Source organism: Neopsephotus bourkii, unplaced genomic scaffold (genome assembly GCF_033783945.1).
Source record: "Neopsephotus bourkii isolate Nb327-2 ecotype Australia unplaced genomic scaffold, CSIRO-AGI_Nbou_v1 NB_234, whole genome shotgun sequence".
Classification (NCBI taxonomy): Eukaryota; Metazoa; Chordata; class Aves; order Psittaciformes; family Psittacidae; genus Neopsephotus; species Neopsephotus bourkii.
In genome coordinates, this window is record NW_026900744.1 from 7,479,179 (window position 1) to 7,499,867 (window position 20,689).

Sequence of the window (20,689 nt, forward strand, 5' to 3'; positions counted from 1 at the left end):
AAACTAAAAATACAGATATTTCTGTATTTCTGTATTTCCATATTCACCAGCAGTTTAACTGGGTCCAAACTTTTGACTTAGCTTTGGAAGTAGAAGAGTTTATTCTCTCTTAGATTCACTTTGTTATTGAACTGTCAGAACCTGGTTAGAATTGATTTTTCATTTTTTAAAACTATTGAAACATAGGTAAGAACTTAGCCTGGAGGTGGTTCACCATGTGTATATGTTGCTGCTGTGATTCTGGAGTTGGAGTGAGCACCTGTGTGTCATAAAGATGTCAAGGTTACAGTGGCTTCTTTAGTTTCACTGAACAAGCTGATGAACAGAGGCTAATAGAAAAAATACATAAGATCCATTCTTCAAAAAATGCTCTCTAATAATCCAGGTCACCCATTTTACATATTAATCAAGCTAAATGTGATCATGGGTACATTATAGAATCGCTAAACATAAATTGGCTTATATTTATGACTCTTCTGTGTTAACAGTCAGTCAGGTCACAGTGACTTTACAGTACTTTATCTAAATCCTTATCGTGAGGCCAGGCCTTAGTATATCCTATCAAAAAATCTCACAATCCAATGTTAAAGCATCCTCTTCTCCAGCCTAATCCATTCCTGTTCAACAAATTAACACATCTCAAGGGTTTGTTATTATGCAATTAACACAATACAGATGCTTCTTTTCATTTCAAAGGGAGATCGTACTTGTGTTCTCCCAGTGCTTTCGAACACAGTTCTCAAGCAGCCTACTGTCAAAGCGGCCAAAGTTCTTTCTCCTTTATCCATTACATCTATGTTTCACGTTCAGAACAACAGCAAATTTCCTGCCTCATGACCCACATCACATTACGTTTGCACATGCCCCCCTTTAACATTGTGAAAAAAACCCATCATTTCTCACAGTGGCAATCAGATAACATCTTCATATCTACTGCAAGTCTCATTTTTAGTCCTACTTTTCGATGTCAAATACTAAGTGATGTTTTTAACATCATTTAGTGCACTTGTCAGCCAGAAACAAGGGAAAGAATTTATGTGTCACCAGCCAACACCTTCTCTATCACAAGAAAACATCCTGCAGTTCCCTACTAATCAGGGGACCTCAGTTTGGAAACTTTCATTTTCTGTAACATCTTCAATTCACAAGACCCATCTGCTGTTTCTAGGGAGAGTCATGGGGCTGTGATAGGTATGTGGCATTTGTAGAGGCAGTAAAGAGAGAGCATGAGAGATTTGTGGGTGGTGAAAATAGTTTCACGTGCTGTGCCAGACTATTATGATGCTCAAACAGACTCAGACTCCTCAGCCAAATATTCCTGCAGTTCCTCAGAGAAACATCAACTCTTGCTTGCAATATTAGATTGAACAGAGGTCTGTTTCAACATGTTTCCAGCAAAAATTCTGGAAGGAAACCAGGTTCAGTTCATTTTAAAACGTACTGAGTGGATTGTAACTACATTTTAGTTTAATCTTAGAAAACTGTCCTTATGTAAAATGTATGCTACTAATGTATAGTAAAATTGCAACAGATTTCCAGTCTGTCAAGCCTTTAATGAGCTTTCTATTTGTACTTTGTGATGTACCATCTTTTTAGGTAATTAGTGGGATTTCTGAGTAGTTCCATCCTAGTGGTCCTCAAGTTTTAAGGATGTTAAGCAGCTGACAAGTATGTGCCACAGTCAATTCTCTACTTCAGGAAAGCTCTGGTCCTGCATCACTGATGTGGGAGCTTCATCCCTGAGTTCACTGAGTGCAGGTTCAAAAAAGCACAGCTTTCATATTGACAGATGATTTATCATTGGCTCATGGAAGAACCAAGAATTGCCTTTAAATAGCTTCCAACAAACAAGTTTGTTTATTTTGCAGTTAATTCTAGCATTTTTTAATTCTACAGCAGTACAATGTGATGTGGTCTATCCATGCTGGAGAACGAACCTTGCACGTGGTGTTACGAATCTGGGGGATATATGTTCTTTCTGAGAGTCTTCATTAATGAAGCATTTGAGTTCAAGGTGGTGAATGCTCATCCTCTTTGAATAATTGTTGTACATAAATAATAGTCATTACCAGGCATTCAGAATTTTTCATTAATGCATTTTACTTGGTACTTCCCTAGAGGGGGAATAAACCTGGCAGAACCTTCTTCTACTTCAGTAATGTTTTGGTATATGCATTGAGTCAAGTGAAAGGATTTGAAGAAACATTAGATAATTACTAAATGTGGCATCTTTGTGTGTATCTCAATCCAGATAAGTGATTCTAAAGCCATGTATATCTTTGCATGTATTAGAAATATAATGCAATATGATACAACAACATTTAATTGGTAATAACAGGGAAAACTGTAGTCTTCATTAAAGCAGCAGAGCTAATTCTGGTCTGATAAAGTGCACTGAACAGCCCTAAATAGTTTTTAATTAGCTGGCACCAAAGCTGCACCACCCTTAGGGAGGGTAAAATTAATGAAAACTAGCAGCAAATAGATCAATGCTACTGGATGTTATTGCCTTAGGTGAAGGTGATGAGGAAGAAAGGAGTGTCTTTTAAGGATCATTTAGAAAACAGTCTGCATTAAAAGTCACTTTCAAAGAGCAGTGATAAAATAAATTTGTGCTAATATCAGTGAAACAGTCTAATGCCATTCAGAGTGCAGACTCGTTGTGTTTATACTACAAACATCTCAGGCTATCCACTCAGCACTGAAAGTTCCAGTAGTGCCTTGGTGACACAATTCCATATTCCCTCTTGGGGCTGGTGGTGTGATCAGCTCCTCCTGTCCCACTGCACACAGAGGACACTGAGCTGCAGCAAACAGCCAGTAACACATGTGCTGATACTGCTCAAAGCACGGATTAACTTGGTGTTTGTAGTCACTCTTCTTATAAATAACTACCAAAAAGCCTGCTGAGCTTTGTGAGGAGATGTATTCTCAGCTTCTAGAATTCCCATTAGGAGACATGAGATAATGTTCTGCAATGCAGCCAGTTTGGTAGACAATTGACTTTCTGCACAGGCTGTATTAACTCTAACAATACGCATCCTATACCCAAGCTATTCAATTCAACCGCGTTTTATCAAGATTGTTAGCTATACAAGCATGTCCGCAAGAGACAGGTTCACTGACCCATATTTGCAGTCAGAGGCTGGTTTTGAAGAATTTTTGTTAATACCTTGGATCATCCCAAAGAAACTAAATTGCTTTTGTGCTCTGCTTCCAGAAGTTCTTGGTTTCCTCTGTTCATGTCAGATGGTGCTATGTGCTGGGTTGTTAGAAAGCTGTGTTATCATTCGAGGCAGAAAGATGGATAGTTCTGATCACTGACTTCTGCATTCAAAACTTGGGGGTGTGCTCAACCTGCTATTTTACTCAGTTCTGCTCACTAATTATACATTATGTTGGTATTATACAAAATCTATATTATATCTCTGTCATTTAGAGCTATCAAATTATATTCATCTAAAGTTCAGATTGACACTGTTAGACAACTGCAGTCATCACAACTTCACCTCAGCTAATATGTGATTTTTGATGTGTCTGACTAATCTACACGAAGCTTTAGTCTAGTAAAAATGTCATTGAAATGAATAAATGAAATTACATTCCCTGAGGCTCAAATAGCAGCAACTTCTACTCTTTGGTGATATTCTCTGTGAATTGAGGTAGTAAAGCTGTCAGTGGTCGGCATGTTTTATGCCATATTTCTGATTGTTAACTTGAATGATACAGTAATGCTATTTTCACTTTTGCACTTACTTATATATACATATTAGTTTCTATATCAAGGCAATTCAGAGAAAATATAAAAACTTAGTAGATTTTTCTGGGAAACAGTGAACACTGACACTGAATCTGGCTCAGATTTTGGGATTTGGAGACTATTTCCCATCAGTGCTTTGTATCAACATGATTTTTTTTTTAAAAAAAGATTACATATCATATAATAAATATTTAAATTCTGGAAGATGAGTGAAAGTTTATTTCATTTTGAAAGGAACACGAGCAGAGTTAAGGGAAAATCAGCATCTTTAAATTACAGAACTTTTGGAAGAAAACAATGGAAAAACTGATTCAGAGTGACTTATAATATAAAGGGGGAGTGTCACGAGGATGGAGCCAGGCTCTTCTCAGTGGCAAACAATGAAAGGACAAGGGGAAATGGGTACAAACTGGAACACAAGAGGTTCCACTTAAACTTGAGAAGAAACTTCTTCTCAGTGAGGGTGACAGAACACTGGAACAGGCTGCCCAGGGGGGTTGTGGAGTCTCCTTCTTTGGAGATATTCAAAACCCGCCTGGACACGTTCCTGTGTAACCTTATCTAGGTGTTCCTGCTCCGGCAGGGGGATTGGACTAGATGATCTTTTGAGGTCCCTTCCAATCTCTAACATACTGTGATATTGTGATAATGCCTTGTTAAAAATGTCGGAATACTGTTAAGGCCAAAAATGAATTGTAGTTTACATTTTGATATAGCCTTTATCATGATGATGTAGTGTTTGTTGCTGGACCAATATATGCATCAAAAACTTCTCAACTGCCTGTGAGCATCATAGCAACCCCCAAAATACATGGTCCATATAGTGACCATTTTTCAGGTGCTTGATGGTGGATCTTTCTTGGACCATTGCTTGGCACTTCCATTCTTTCTTTTTATAAAGTAATTCCTTCAAAAAATGCTAATGGATTTGTCCGTCTTAATTCATAGAGGGTTTAAATAGTTTCATTGTTGGCTAAGACTGCTTTATTACCTGAAAAAACAAGGGTCTAAAGCGTGAAACCTTAATGAAATAAATAGATTTTTCATTATAAAACACTTAAACCCTCAACATCTATTGCTGTTTGTGGTCAATCACCAGACGGCTAACAACTGTTTTGGGGTTTATATTCACTCTTCCATTTCCTGGTAAAACACCAGTTGTTCCTCAGTGTCCTAGATTTATTCCCTGCAGCCCATTAGTAACTGCATTTATATCTCTTTATGAAGATTTTCCTAATTAAGATGAACATTTTTCTCTATTAGGCAGATGGAACTCAATAGAAGAAGTCCGTTTTTTATTAGCATGCCACTAAACGCTGTGCAAAGCACCAGCCCTTTTGTTAAAGAACACAGCTCCTACTATATTACACTAATTACTTAGTAAAGTGAAACTTTATTAAAAAAAGTCAATATTAGCTAATATTTTGTGATAAAACTGTGGCTGCATATAGATTGCTGTGGGCTCAGAGACCTATTGATTCTCTGGTGGTTGCTGACTTTAAGCATGAAGTTATTTCTTTGTACCTAATGATTTAAGTCAAGAAATACATAATCAGAATTTACTTTATCTTTGTGCATTTTCACATCTTCCTTGAATTAATCCAGTATCTATTACATTTAATTTATCACATTTTCTTTAAGTGCCACTGAATCCATTTTCTGCTCCTGACAAACTGTGTGTTAAATCTTTATACAGTGTTTGGTACTGTCCTAATTACGTGCACACCTTTTCCCTCCAGTCCTTCAGATATTCTGCAACTTTTATGGTCATGAGAGTATTGCTGATAGCTCTCATGAGCAACGCTGGGCTGGGATTGCACATGTAAACGAGATTCTGCTTCAACATTTCTTGCTTCCTGTGAGCATACACCTTTTGAAAGGATTATGTAAATCAGTGATTCAGATGCTAGGCATCCTGGTGGCACTGTGGATCACAGTGGTTCCAGTTTTGCTGCTGGTAGGGAAGATATTTTAGAGTTGCAAAGGCAGAAATCTTGTAGGGAAACATTAGCAGAGGAATAGATTTTGATTTAAGCTTTTGGTGTTCATAGAAGCTTAACTGGATGATATTCTGTCGTTCAATGTTTTTGATTTTTCAGATCACAGGGCTTAAGGTAGATCTTGATTTTCCTAAATGAGCTTAAAATTCTAGAGGAACAGAATTAACTTAAAAACAATCAAGATATTAATCTATGTCTGTAACTCAGCCTTGCTGCCAGGTGAAATAGCTGTCTTTAAAAAACAGAGCCATTACAATTGAAGTCTCTACTTCTCACCAGTTGTCATACAGCAATGCTTTCTTAAGGTATATTAAGTGAATTAGAAAATAAGTGCAATGGTGCTATTGCTTTTGTATGATACCTGGTGGTTACTGATAACTGTGGGGTTTCTAATGGAAGCTCCCTAAAGTGCACTGAACTGTATTTACAGAGTTGAGCAAAAGGCAACAGGCTGCAATCAAGCTGCATGAGATGCACTGGGAGATTTTGTGTTACGGAGTTGCTGCTCAAGTGAGGACAGCAGCTTTAGGAGATAGGGAATAAAACACTATAGTGATTTGTTGCTTCAGAGAGCAGTTTCTGAACATCTGTCCACCCACTAGCTAGTAAAACTTAGTAGGAAAGTCTTTTATAAGAAACGGTGTTTGAGAGCTGATTTCAAATATCTCACTGATCTTTTCTAAAGATTTTCTCAAAGCTTTAAACAAGTAGGCAACACAGCAAAAGAAAAACTGTTTGAAAGTAGAAATAGTTTAGTTTGAACTGATGTCAGAGTATTTTACCTTAAGATTTAGAAAGATTAGTAAACAAATACTGCACTAAAAATTTAATTGGTAAGAAATCAAGGCTGTGTAAGACCTCCTACACATAGGTGGGAGGAAAAATGGGGGAAAATGGTGAAATTTTATGTCTCATTAAACTGATTTAAAACCCAGTGTTAACTAGGCACTTGCTTATGTACATCTTCAATACGTATTTTTACCCATATAAAGCCAAAACAGATGTTCTACTTTGTTTTATTATGTATGTTATCATGTGTCCCATATAAAGAATTCAGGCTGCAATTTCAGAACAGTGAAAATGTACATATTTATATGTGTGAGTGTGTGTGTGTGTGCACATGGATTTATAATGGACATCTTTGAAGGTAACTAGGATTCATAGCCACACTTCCCAGAGAATTTGATGTGCTACTGGGATATGCTACAACCTGTGCTTAGAAAACAATTGCTGACTGCATCCTATGCAGTTCCAGTGATACTCAAATTTTCTGAGCTTTTAACAGTGAGGCATATATGCATTTAAAGAGTAACATACACAGGAGCAGCATGTGCAATTTTTCCCTGGCATTCACACCTTCGGGAGGTTTTAGAAGTTATGAGTCTGGAAAAGCATATCTAGAGCTGTGGGCATTCATTTTGAGTCCTGAGGAATGTCCTCAAATAATTTGTCTGATGTCTTGGGTACTGATCGGCATTTAGCTTAGTTTGGGTATAAAGGGGAATAGTTTTTTACACAGGTGTTCAAGGATTCAGCCATTCTATCTTCAGTATTTTGTAAACAAGTCTTGTTTGTAGTAGCGTTCAGTACAGTTGGGATCACATACCAGAGACAGCACTCATCTCAGAACCCGATCAACGCTACCCAGTACATTAGCATTCAGTAAACATGCAACTGCTATAGAAGAAAAGGTTTCTAAATGCCAATATTTGTTCTTTGCAAGTTTGCTGTTACAATCCCATCCTGGTCTTTGGAGAGTTCTTTCTCTTTGTTCTTATTTTTAAAAGTCAGCCATCCCAGCAAGCATATCCTCTCTGTTATAGCCATACCAGTTACAGAAAGGAGGTGTGAACTCCCTGTCCAGTAACAGTCTCTACATGACTCATTCAAACTTTCAAAGCATGGGATTTGCTGCAAAACTTTAAAAATTGCTGCAGGTGATGTCACTAGTGTAGAATAAGACACAGAAAAAGGAAAGAAAGTGATAGCAGATGAGCTCCTAAGAAACAGCATGCTTTGAACAATAAAAACAAAGATAAATGTCAGAAGTATGTGCTCTGTGTTCAGTTTGCTCTCCATATGTTGTTTTGGAGTTTTCCTTGAAGTACCTTCATTAGAGATGCTAGTGCTCCTGTCCCTGAAGAGCATCACAAACATTTTCCATAATAGCATTTCCTAAAATATTGCAGATATCACTTAAGCCTCAAAATGCCTTTGTGAGGCAAGGAATATTTATCCTCTTTTTACAACTTGACTTCCCTGGAAAATGACACTGGGGGAAAGCAGGAGCCATCTCCATGCAGAAATCATAGGGCTTTTTTAATGTTGTGTACTTACATATGTCGCATGCAGGCATTTCAACCTCTTAATGCTAATTTTGGTTTGGAATGGTCTGGAACTGCAAAATGGAACCAGTTTCTGTATAACCTGTTTTCAACCAAACATGGTAATGTTCCAGCACTTCCTTCCACGTTAAATTAGCAGTAGTCTCTTGACATTTTAAAATCAATCCAAAGAATATTTGCAAAGCAGTATTCCTCTGAAAGAAGAATTTTAGTTTCATTTTTTCAAGTATTATTTGTTTCTCTGCCCTGTGTCCATCCGTCTTCACTTTCTTTTCGCACCTTCCTCCAGTCCCTTAAGAAATGTGACTAGCATTTTTCACGTGTAGATTTTTCTTTTATCAAGGGAGAATTGTGTCTTTGCTGGAGCTTAGTGATTGTGGTTTTTTGCTGTTTCATTCTGTGCCACTCTGATTTTGTATTAGTGATGACACTGTTGAAATATGTTTCGTATTTGGAGTAGAAGAAAGCAGTGGTCCTTAACTCCTCCAGGCTTTTTTCATGGTCTCAAATTGCCTTTACCTCCTCTTTCAAGAAAGCACAACGTTCAGCAGAGTCAGATTTCAGCTCCACTGTACAGATCCTGCTGGGGACTCTCTGTTGCAGTGGCATCCCAGAGCCTTCTCACTACTAGAGGTATTTTGGGTCTTGCTCATGGAGTGCCTTGAGGATATGAAACTTCATTTAACTTTATACGGGATATTTTCAGGATAATCTCAAGCTTTATGCATTGCTTAGACCTGTCTATGCACTAGTGGCTTCTTGCCAAGCTACATTGTTTTACTTGGTTATTAGAGAAAGGTGGTGAATGGGTAAGTAAAGCCAGTTCATTTTTTATCAGTGGGAAATTGAGTATTGCAAGCTATATTTCTGGATATGGTTTAAAATGGTACTCAGGGATGGTATATTCAGGGAAGACTTATTCCAGTTTCATGTCCAAGCTTCTAATTGTGGATAATTTAAAAGTTTTCCTTGGTTTTGAAATAATAGCCACTGGTTTCATATGTTTTCAATCAATTTCAGTGTAGCAGCAGCAGCTCCACATGTTTTCCTTAAACTTTTGTCTGTGTACCAGGACAAGGACTGGCATATAATATAAACATTTTCCTCATTATTACTTTGCATTTTTCCTTGAGACTATCATATTGATTTCAAAACCATGGCCATTATTATACTCAAATGGTGGCATTAATATATTGGTCTCTGAGGGTAGATTATAATAGAAAGTTTCAAAATAATTGCCCACTAATATGAGAGGTGGAAGTATGTATAGTATTATATTACTTGTAATGTAACCATTAAAATAACAATTATGTGGTAATGAAAAGACTCATTATGCTTTAGTTTATCTTTACATAATGTTCATAGGTAATGAAAACAGGGAAGATTATATCTAATTACATTTTACAATATTATTGCACTTCCTCTAAGAGAACAATTTGCACAGAATTGTAGTTTTCCATGCTTCAGTTAAGTTTGTGTCTATTCTCCATGGACTTCAGAATGTCACTATTTTAATACTATTTCATTTTATTGTTACAAGTTTGAGGCTGTTTTTATATTATCAAGGTGTATTTATACTCTTCATTCTTGAAATAAAATTATTAGAGATAGTCAAATCTTGCAACATGGCTGCACTGAACAAAACTGTAAAGAGGATTTTAGGTTATACAGGTTTGATGTGTTAGAAAAATGAAGGTAGTTTGACACTGAGTCAGTCAATTGAACACCATCTCTCTTTGGGTGAATGAGAAATGTTAAATGTATGTACTATCTATCTTCTGTGTCAGTTTTGGTTTAGTTGCCTACAACTGAATTGTATTTCAGGCATATGAGCAAGTTCCTTTTCTATTGTATCCAGAGGTGGAGCATTCAAGAAGAAATAGAAAACCAGTGCTTTGACATGGATACGGTCTTTCATTTTGTTTGTTGGGATATTTAGCTCAAAGTTAAAAGTGCTTAGTTCAGGAATGCATGGATAGGGCTCCCAAATTATCTTAATGACAAGATCATTAAACAGCATTTTAATATTTGTATATCCAGATCAGACTACACTGATTTTCAAAGATACAGGATTGTCCTCATGTTTTCAATACTGTGCATATTTTCTAAATATAATTGCATGGTTGAATGTTACCTTTAAATGCCACACTCATGGAAGTGGGAACTATATTATCTAATACATTTTACTCCAAAACAGAATTAAGAGATATGAATCAAGCAGTTATAAACTAGGCATTAAAAATACAATTGCATGAATTTTTCTAGGTAATATACTAAATGACATCAATAGAGAATGTCTTCGGTATAACAGTGTGATATTTAATTAGTTTATGTTAATTGCCTACATTTCAGAAACAAATGGCTTGATTTCTTTATTCAGTGAATGAATGAGTGACTTGGACTTCTGCCATTCCTCTGCTCTGCAGTATCCTATTCCCTACACACCCAGGGAGTGCTCTAGAACTGACTGGGAGGTAAAGATGGTGACAGAAGAGGGTGAGCCACAGACAGAGCTGGCAACCTCACCACTGCCAGAAGTCCATGGCAGCCTGGCCTCCTCTCCAAGGAGGTAGAGAAACTTCTCCTGCCAAGGGGAGGGGACTGGGGACTTCCACCTTTCTACCACACTTGCTGTTGCCCTTGCCCACAGCTGAGATGGCTGCTGCAGAAGAGAGTAAGGTTGGAGGCCAGCTGAGTTATTTGGTGCATCCAGCTACAGGACTGTCTCCTTGTAGGTGTTTTTGCAAAGGTAGGGTTTAATTTTCTGTTCCAGTGAGCTGAATGGTGGGGCGAATTTGTGAGCCACAGTGTACATGTTATATAGTGGTGTTTAGAGCATGGTTACTGTCTGAGTCTTTGTTTGGCTGACAGGAGAGCTCAGTACACACTAAGGTGCACGTTGTCTGTGAGGCCTGACCCCAAGTAAGTCCTGAAGCATTTCTTTTTTGTGCTTTTGGAAGAATCATCTCAGATCCTTCCAGTCACAGGCTGTTGCACTGTCACTGTAGTTCAGTCGCAAATTCTTCCTTGCTCATGTTTCTCTTTAATGGGATGCTTGTTTTCATTTGGCACTTTTCTTGCTTTCCTTCAGATATGTTTTTTCCTTCTCTGTCATTACTTTACTGATATTTTCCACATTTTTTCCTCTTTGATTTCCTGCTTCATTGTAACTATGTCATCTATATAGCTTTCTTCTTTCAACCTTTTGTCCTTTTATTGTGAAACATATTGCCTCAAACACACCTCCTGTTTTCAAAACAATCTCTTAAAACAGCTCACAGACTTGCAAGGTATCTGATGAAGATCAGCTCTGCTTTTTATGCCCTTGCCCTTGCTCTTCCACATGAATCCTGGAGCAGAACACCTGAGAGTCTGATCTGGAACTGCAGATCCCAACTCAGTACATCCTGTACTTAAACCAAAACCAAAATATCACAGTGGGATGCAGAAGCTGTGCATAATTATTTATTGATGATTGTTGGTTACAGGAAATAAAGCAGCAGGGAGCTCAGATTTTGATCAGAAACCATGTGACTTTCTGTGCAATTTTTATTGTAAAATGTGAACATAATATAAACCCATTGTGCTCATGCTGTTAAATGCTAAGCTCTGGCATGATCTGCTGTATGAACAATTTGTGTTCCCTGTTACACAAGTGTGTAGCTCTGTATATGCAAGCCTTGGTAAAGGCTTGGAGCTGTTACATGCCGATTTATATGTATGTATATGTACTATCTATCATAAATGTTTCAAGTTAGTGCTCAAATGTACCAACCATCCAGTACAGTGTTACTTCAGTGTGAAAGCAAAGGGATCTGGTATGTGACTGCCTGACTGGAGACAGGACAGCTTTTCTGTGAGCTTCCAGCACAAGAGGTGGTCACATGGAGACTCACTTCGTGTGTTCCATAGCATTAGCAATGAGCAAGGTCCATGTGGTTTGTTTGGGCATTGTAAGTACTTGTCAGTTCTGACAGTGAAAGGCAGCCAGACTGGCAGTAACTTTTAGGTCCTTATGCAGTACAGATATGATTTATTTGCTTTTAGTTTTTGTAACATCACCAACTGCTAAGGGAATTGATGTTTAATACGTTTGTAAATAAGTAAAACCAAAGTATAAATAAATAATGCTTAGTTTATTAGTCCAGGTGTTTTCAGCATTGCTGAAAGTGGTTTGATGACAGCCACCAGCACTAGCAGTGGAAAAAAAACCCTGATTTCTCAGTGATTATTATCACTATAATAAACCATAATTGAAAGATTACAAAATTGATTCTTTTAAAAATTAATGTTGCATGAGTGAGTAGGCTCTGTGGCATTCAGAGTTTTTCAGTGTTACTTGGAAGGAAAATGGCTTATGCTATTTCCTGGCAGAAAACTGCTGATTTTCAAACAATCACATTAGAGAAAACAGTCCCAGAGGTTTACAGGAGACAACAGACCTATGTCATTATGCTTTACCCTTTCCTGATGGGTTCGGAGAAGAGCCAGAAACAAAAGAAAGTTACATTCATTATTGTGAGAGCCTTGGGAAAATCTGTTTGGCCAAGCAATTTTGCATGAAACGAGCAAGGAAATATTTGACTGCAAAGAACATAAACTCCTTCCATCAATATGCAATTTTCTGGATCCATTTGTCCAAATGATTATTAAGAACAGTTTCTAAATTTGCAGTGCTTTACAACTTCAAAGGGCTGTGAAAGCATCAACTACTTAAATGGATGGAAGTGGTTTTTTTTTTAATAAATAAATTAAAAAGAAAGACCAAAGTCAGTTGTGAAACAGTTTAAAGTGCAAAATACTGAAAACAGCAGGAAATCTGGGATGTGGAATAGCAATCATACAGTACCATCCGCCCCAATCAGGAAAGTGGAAACCACAAATTCGTCTTTGATGATTTCCTGTAAATATGCCCTTTGAGGACAGATTGCCCTGCCCAATCTTGTGGAAAAAGCTCGGAGTTACATCTCTTCTCACCACAACGTACGGATCTCAGCAAGCCCTGCTTCTCCGTTTCTGATGTCGTTCCTCGGGTGGAAAAGTCTGGGCAAAACCACAGAATATTGTTGAAGAAATGTTGTTTAGCAGCATGGTCAGTTTTACTAGAAAACAGCTTTCTGAAGTTTTTTTCCCTGGCCATTTTCTTCAGTAAGGTCTGCCCAGTTCTCCAGACCTTCTGCCATCTTAGTGGAAGTGGTTTTATTGATGTTTTCATTCGCTTTGGAATGCCATGTCTCACATTTCCCTTGGATGCAACACTATAAATACCTTTGATCCCCCTAAGTATGTAGCAGAGTGTACTGAGGACTGGGGAAAACCACATCTGGGTCTCCCTCTGAGGTCCCCCAGCCACACACTCTACAAAGGATTCATCTCTTCTGTGATTTTGCCAGCAGGATGCCTGTTCAGTGTTTTGGAGGTGGTTAGTGCAGACATGGGTGTCTGGTCTTTCTTCCTCACTACCTCTTTGTAACACTTTGCCTCTTCTGATGTTGTCTTACTGGGTCTGAAGGTCTGGGATCTGGGCTGAAGCCAGCAGTGTTGCATCTTGGTAGCTTGGGGTTTCCAGTCAGTGCCACATCCCACATTCATGAGACATACACATCAAAAAAGCCCAAGAAATTAAGGTTAGCTGTGGCTTATTCTTTTCTGTAAATATCCTGAAGAGAACCTGTGCTATTCCATTGTAAAGCTGATATCTATGCGTCATTTCACATTGTCCAGATATTTTGCAGTCTCTGAAGAAATTTGCTGTACTTGAATTTACAGTAGACACATAATATACCACATTTCATATTTATGTTTTTACTTAATGACAACCTCCTACTGGCATTATGAAACATTTTTTTAAAGAGAGGGACAGTGCCCTGGCCCATATTCCTTCCCAAGATTAAAGTCAGTGTTCTTCCTCCAGTTAAATTCCATTAATAACATTTAGCATTTCATAATGCATATAATCCACAGACTTTAAAGCACTGCAGGATGTTAAATCAACTTTAATTTCCCAATTTTCTTGATTGTAAAGCTCATGCAGGGAGTCATTTGTCAAGTTGTGCGCAGGTATCATCTTGCAAGTCTATGGCAGAGTTATGAAGGTATCTTCCAGTCAGGGTTCCCCAATGGTTCCTGATGCACTACCCTGACATTCAGAAAGCACAAGAATGTATTCTTGCTTATGTGAGTTCATGCTTACCTGGGAGGGAGTCCTGGGTGACCAAGTGATAATCAAATCTGTACCACGTGCATTTTTGTAAACAGGCAGAAGTGAAATTTCCTAAGTGAATTCCCTAGAAATTGCTCATTTCCTCTGCATGGCTAGATGCAGCTCATGCGTCTTGGTCTCTGTGCAAAGATGGGCTGCGTTGCTCAGCTGAGTCTTCTTTAAAGATCACACTTCACAGGAGGGAGGGGTGATTATTAGATTTGGGAAGGGATCTTACAAGACATGTTGGAACACTCTGCATCTGAGCTCTCCTGCTGCTTTCCAGCAGTCAGCACTGCCCATCAAAGAAAATTGCTAAACAGCTCTGCTACATCATTCTTCATTTGCATTAGAAATGGCTCTAAGCAATAACAGGATTAGAGCCAAAAAGTGCCAGCACTTTATAATTCATTTATTTGATTTAATATATAGAGGTACCTATTTGAAACAGCATTTACTTTTCTTGAGCTCGTCATAAACCCCACTCTGAATGGAAGTGTTTAAGGTAATGATGACTCCGATTAATTCCCTTAGAACAGCATGACTGGAGTCAGATACACTACTTCTCTTTTCATTAGGCATTTCTGAGCTGCTATGAGTGATCTTGTAGCATGAGAGGAATGAAATTAGCTGAAGAATACCTGATGAAAACAGTCCACAATATGCGGCTATTCTTACTCAACATGCTAGACTGTGAACACAGATGCCTTTGCAATGGCATCCAGACAGCTTTAATAGAACCTGGTGGAAACTTTAGTTTCAGAAAAGGTAGGAAAGCTGTGCTTGCTGCGTGCTGCAGATTTCCTTTCACCTGCACTGTGAATTTAAGAGTGTTAGAGCTTTCTCAGCCAGCCGTTACCACCTTCTTCACCTCTCCTCACTGCCACCAAATTCCTGTAAATCCAAGCCTGCTCTGAACAGCAGATCTTTAATCTCATTTTCAACAATACATCCCTACCAAAGTCAGGAGGTCAGACATTGTGTTGCACTTTTGTTCACAAGACAGGATTGCTACATGGAATGTTGCATCATCAGGAGCTGGTTTATCTTTTCAAAGTGAGGAAAATGTTTTAGTGCTAGGAAAAGTGAGAGTTGGCAGTGAAGTTTTCCTTGAGTTTTATTCCTGTTTACATTTCTTGATCATCAGTAACTACTGCTTATAATCAGTGGGCAAGGCACAAATATAGAGCAAAAACATTTTCCAGAGCACCTCCTTGACCAAATAAGCCGTATTACATCTGAAAATGAAACCGTTCCCTGAGCAATTTAGGCATTTTATTTCTTTTTCACTGAAGATACATGGAATTCCCATGAAATATCTAGAAAGCAGAATTAGGAACATTAGGATATTTTCATTAGTTGAAGAAGCAGAGATTTCCTGGTAACATTCATTTAAATCCCTTGTGCTGTTTTTCCTAAACATAATTATGAAGTTCTGTGTAATTGCTGATGCTGCAGAAGCCTTAGTATTATAAAATGCCACAGGTAGTACATAAAAGATGGATATGCTGGGAATATACTGAAGATTAAGGCTTCTCAGTGTATTCTGGCCATGTCTAAAAGTAATGTACTCCAATATTATCAGAATGATGCATTAAACTATGTAGCTACTATATTTTAAACAGACAACATTGTTTCTAATGTCTTGGTCTCTCTGCCCCTTCATTCCTTTCAGGCTATTGCCAAGCGTGCTTTGAGAGGCACGATAATTTTGTGATATGATCATTCTCTGCTTTCTGCAGTTACAGACAACAGTTCATCTTGCACTCAATCAGCCACCTATTAATAATGACTTTCTGTCCCTACAAACTGGGATTAGGTTTCTGATTTGCTTTGGCGAGTTGTGTCCTTCTCACACTCTGAAATTCTTCACCTTTGTGTAAATAACTTGAATAATTTGAGTACCCATAAAAGTGACAGAGAAATGTCACACACCAGAACCTCGTAAAACCTTCCCAGTTTTGTGAGTTTGTTGTGACATTCCTGTCCCAGGCTTTGTCTTCTTTCTTGAGCAAAGATTACTTGTCCAAGTAACTTAAACTGGTCTTTTAATATGTACATGAAGCACTGCCACAAACTGGTGGAACTATGAAGTTATACCAGTTTGTCCAATCAAGATTTGACCTGAAGTTTCTGGGGTTAAAAACTGATATAATAAACCAATGTAGAGGTTTATTGCTTAGTAATATTTTAAAACTTTAAAGAAATCTGCAGCAGCAATATATACAGCTCAGTCATTGCTTTTAAAGGGGAAGACTCCAAAGTGTAACTCTGTCTCTGGAGTGCAAAAGCCAGGAATTGAAAGGAGTGAGTAGGAAGGCAATATGAGAGAAAGAATCTCAGTTAAAAAACTTTCTGAGAAAATAACATTTAAAGTCAAGGTTACAAAGTGCATGCTTTTCTACTGAGGCCCAAACCTGCTTTCAAACTAAAGGCTCACACAAAAGTTGTGTCTGTGATGTCTAATATGTAGTAATTGATTCTTCTAATTCCTAGAGGAGCCCTCTCCATTTGAAGTACAATTGAACTCCGAATTACTTTACCATTACAGTTCAAGAAGTTGTATCAGCCTAGCACTGAGTAGTACTCAGTGGGCTCCAGATAGATACAGAAAGTTTAGACCCTTTTCACTTCTTATTATCATGCCCTTTGGATGCTAAGTAGTGTGATCAACAGCCTCTCCCACCCTGTACTTAAGAGATGCTTTCATTTTGTATGTGCATGGCAGCAGAACAGGAGGATTCAAAATGGTATGGTTTGCTTTCATTCAGACTAGATTATGGGTTGGTTTTTCTGTCCTGCTTTCTCATCTGATTCCTAAAAAATCACCTATAATCATCCATGTAATATCAAGGCTAATGCAATAGCCTGGTTTTCATTGTTGTTTGAATATATTTTCTGGAAAAAGTTAGAATTCTGATGGAGCATTACCTTATCTATCAGAGGAAAATATATTTATAGGTCTCTATATGGAAGATTATATGAAGATAAATTGTATCTCATCATGTGATGTGCAGTTATGGATTATAGAAGTAGTGGCCTTACAACTGCTATACAGAATTGTTTTTTAGCATTATTAGAGGTCATAACTTTAGTTGCCAGTTCTCTGAAAGATTCTGGCTGTGACTAACGAACTGTGTGCATCTGTATTTGCAATGACTGTCTTGATAGTTTCACATATCAGTTCAATAAAACTTCTTCCACTCAGGGGAGACATTTGGGCAGAATATCTCAGTGACAATCTTGCCATTCCCATTACCATCACCACACTCAGTGCAATATATGTTTTAAAAATTGATTGAGTGTGTATTTACAACATAGAACATGAAACATGTTTTTTTAATGGTGAGAAACTCCCAGTGATGCATTCTGTGATCTGTATCGATTTGGATTCTTTGATTTTAGTGCTACAGACTATAGTCATAAAACTTTTAGACCCTTAATGTCATAGGGTGCAGCTTCTTGGCGCAGAATGCTAATGTAAAAGGAGATAGCTACTGCAGGCAAGAGCTCCCAATCCAGTGAAAACTGAAGGCTTGCATTAAATATAGTTGAGTGTGTGTTCTTAACATATTAAATATAAAATACAAAGAACTTCATTGAAATGACATAATGTTGATATATAAAATCCCTGATGCAGGTAGTCTCAGTGGGTCACTTTGGCAATGTGAAGAACAGACATTTGGTTTAGGTAGTTCCTTCACCTCCCTTCAGGAAGGTTTTGGTAAGCATCTATTCTCCTGAAAGGGTTGTCTAAAAACAGATAAAACAAATTCTCTGCCCCTTCTCTTTTGACTAAAGAGAGTCTAAATGCCTGACCTAGACACTTAACTTTTAATTAGCAAAGGAAGGTGAGGTAAATAGTGTTTATGTCTGTTCTGGTTATCTGTTATGTCTTCTAATAGGTTTATACAGTTATTTAGCATGCTGCTGTACTTAGTTCAAGGTTTTGGTAAAGGCATGAAAGACGTGATATCTTTCATGCTCTTAGTACAGCAGAAATTTCATCTTCTATATCAAACTCTATCTGGTCTAGTTGCCATCTTGGTTCTTAAAAATATTTCTGACAACATAAAACTGGATCTGAAAATGAATTCCACCCTGGGACAGAGGAAAAAAACGACACAGGAAAGTGAGTGAGGTACCAAAAAAGTATAATCTTGGCTAGACAGCTGGAGTGCCTTTTCCAAGTGTAGAAATGATGACTCTTAAGTATCTTTCCATGGAAGTGATTAAAGTGAACAATATCAGGAAGTTTTTAACTCTTATACAGAAGTCCTTCAAACATCCTAGATGTATTAGAGTTCACGTGGATATAGAAAAGTCTTGACATATCTCACTGCAGTGAGATTACTGTCCAAAGTTATCTGGAATCGTTCCAGTGCAAAAATTGAGTTTAGAAATGGCTGAAATTGCTTTGTTCTAGTTCTGTGGTGACTAATCTCAGCTGGGACATTTAAGGCAACACTACTGTGGACATGTGAGTATGGTTGGCAGTTGCAGCTGACTGCCTTTTCTTCTGAAATTCACTCCTCTTGTTGGCACAATAACATTTGGTCTTCTCAGTTCTTAGAGCATTGGTTGGACACAGACTATTTTTCACTAAGTTTGCATTTTCTTTTTTAAGAGAAGGGGACAGCTAATTGTGTTTGTTTAGGGGAATGTCTTTTCTTTGTAACAGATAGACTGAATTAACAGTGCTGAAGTGTGTGTTTGTTTAGGAACTGCCTTTAGTGCAGCAGTAGGTTGGTAATTTGGCAGTGTGTGGACGGAGCTTGTGTTCTTTGTAGCACATTTTCTCCTGACCTTGTAATCTTAGCCTGTGGGATCTACAGAGCTGTAGCTGGGTCACACTTGTCTGTGGACTGCCTTGCAACTCACCTAACACTTAATGTCGTTACCTATTCCCCCCTGATATGTGGAATGAAGGGCAGAGCAAGAAACCCACTGGAGGGAATGATAAAGGAGAAATTCTGCAAAGAAGTAAGATACCTTAAGCTGATGCTCGACTGGATTTACAGTGCCTGCTCAGGCCTATGCCTGTAAGCAACCTTTTGTGGTGTCTCCCATTCAGGAGTGAATTAAACTTCCCATCCACTGTGAGCAGATTTCACCTCTGAATGTTACTGTTCCAAATGTTTCTTGCCGCTCACCAGTGCTAAAGCTGTTAACAAGAGTTAACAGGCCAGGCGGGGGCCTCTGGAAAGGCTTGTGGTAAATCCTCATGACATTGCTGCCTTCTCTGAAGGTGGTCCAGGAGTTCCTACCACCCATTCCCTCACCATGCAGAGCCATTGCTGGGTTCTAACAGCCCTGAGAGTGGTAGCTGCTCCACACTAGTTGGGGACACTTGGATTCCCATCACCTTCCCATCCTTTTGAGAGCTTCAGCTGTAGCCACAGTGGTAGGATAGTTGAATGGAAGAGGTGCAGCTGTCTGTCATTTTTTCCAGTTGTTCACAGCAGCTCAACAGCTGATTGAAAGGACATTTACTCCCCTCATGTGAATAACCTTGCGGGATCAGAAAGTCAATTGGGCAAAGCACAGTCAGTCAGTGCCAGATGTGTGTCCAGGAGTCACTGGGAGGATGCTATTATCAAGAAGACGTTCTTGGTGGTGTTTTAGGGAGTGGCAGACAGCTGCAGCAGCTCAGGACAATTTAGAGCTGCTGAGAGTGGTGCAGAGGTTGCCTGGCATACAGTTGTTAGGATTTTAAGAGCTCTGTTTGCCTCTCCTTTCCAGAGCGATGTTAAGCCCACATACCCCATAGTTTTTAGTCTGCTGTGAATAGAACAAATGTTTCTTTAATTGTAGTTCATTAGTCACATTGGATGCCCAGGTGGGGAATGAAGACCCTTTCTTACCTTACAAAACATTATATACCTTCCCTGCCAGGCTGCTCTGTTAAATAATAGAGCCTGAGGCTAACTCTAAAGGTAAAGATTTGGAATTGTTTCTCCTTTTGTCTTCCACATACACACTTGGCTCCCCAGATCTGGCTGGTGTCTAAAGAAATTAAGAGCAACAGTATTTTATTTAAAGCAGTAGTATACCATATGCAAGGCCAGAGATGCTCTGTGTGATACTCACAAAATTGGGTTTCTGTCTGCTTTTTTTCGTTCCCTTTAATCGATAAAAATATGATTTCCCCTTAGTTCAAAGGAAATTGAATTTTCACATAGCAGGGGAAAACAAATGCCCTTCAGCATTGCTATCGGTGAATTGGGGCACCCGATGTCTTTTAAACAGGTCCGGCGTATTGTCTCTTCATTTCCAAGTCACCCTTTTATGCTTCTATTTATTTTAGGCAGTTATGCTTTGACCCAAAGACATAATCCTTATGGAATTAAAAATCATGTGCCTTTTTGTTGGAAAAAAGCTG

The 20,689-nt window shown here is 38.4% G+C and overlaps 3 protein-coding genes across 3 annotated transcripts in view; all 3 read left to right on the forward strand.

Moving 5' to 3' along the window:
• CUNH1orf210 (chromosome unknown C1orf210 homolog) overlaps positions 1 to 20,689 on the forward strand; it is a 332,402-nt gene that overhangs the window by 248,100 nt on the left and 63,613 nt on the right. The window lies entirely within an intron of this gene.
• The window catches only part of EBNA1BP2 (EBNA1 binding protein 2), a 491,427-nt gene that overhangs the window by 206,874 nt on the left and 263,864 nt on the right, over positions 1 to 20,689 (forward strand). The gene's annotated exons all lie outside the window — the stretch shown is intronic.
• Positions 1 to 20,689, forward strand: part of ST6GALNAC3 (ST6 N-acetylgalactosaminide alpha-2,6-sialyltransferase 3) — a 225,929-nt gene that overhangs the window by 154,300 nt on the left and 50,940 nt on the right. The window lies entirely within an intron of this gene.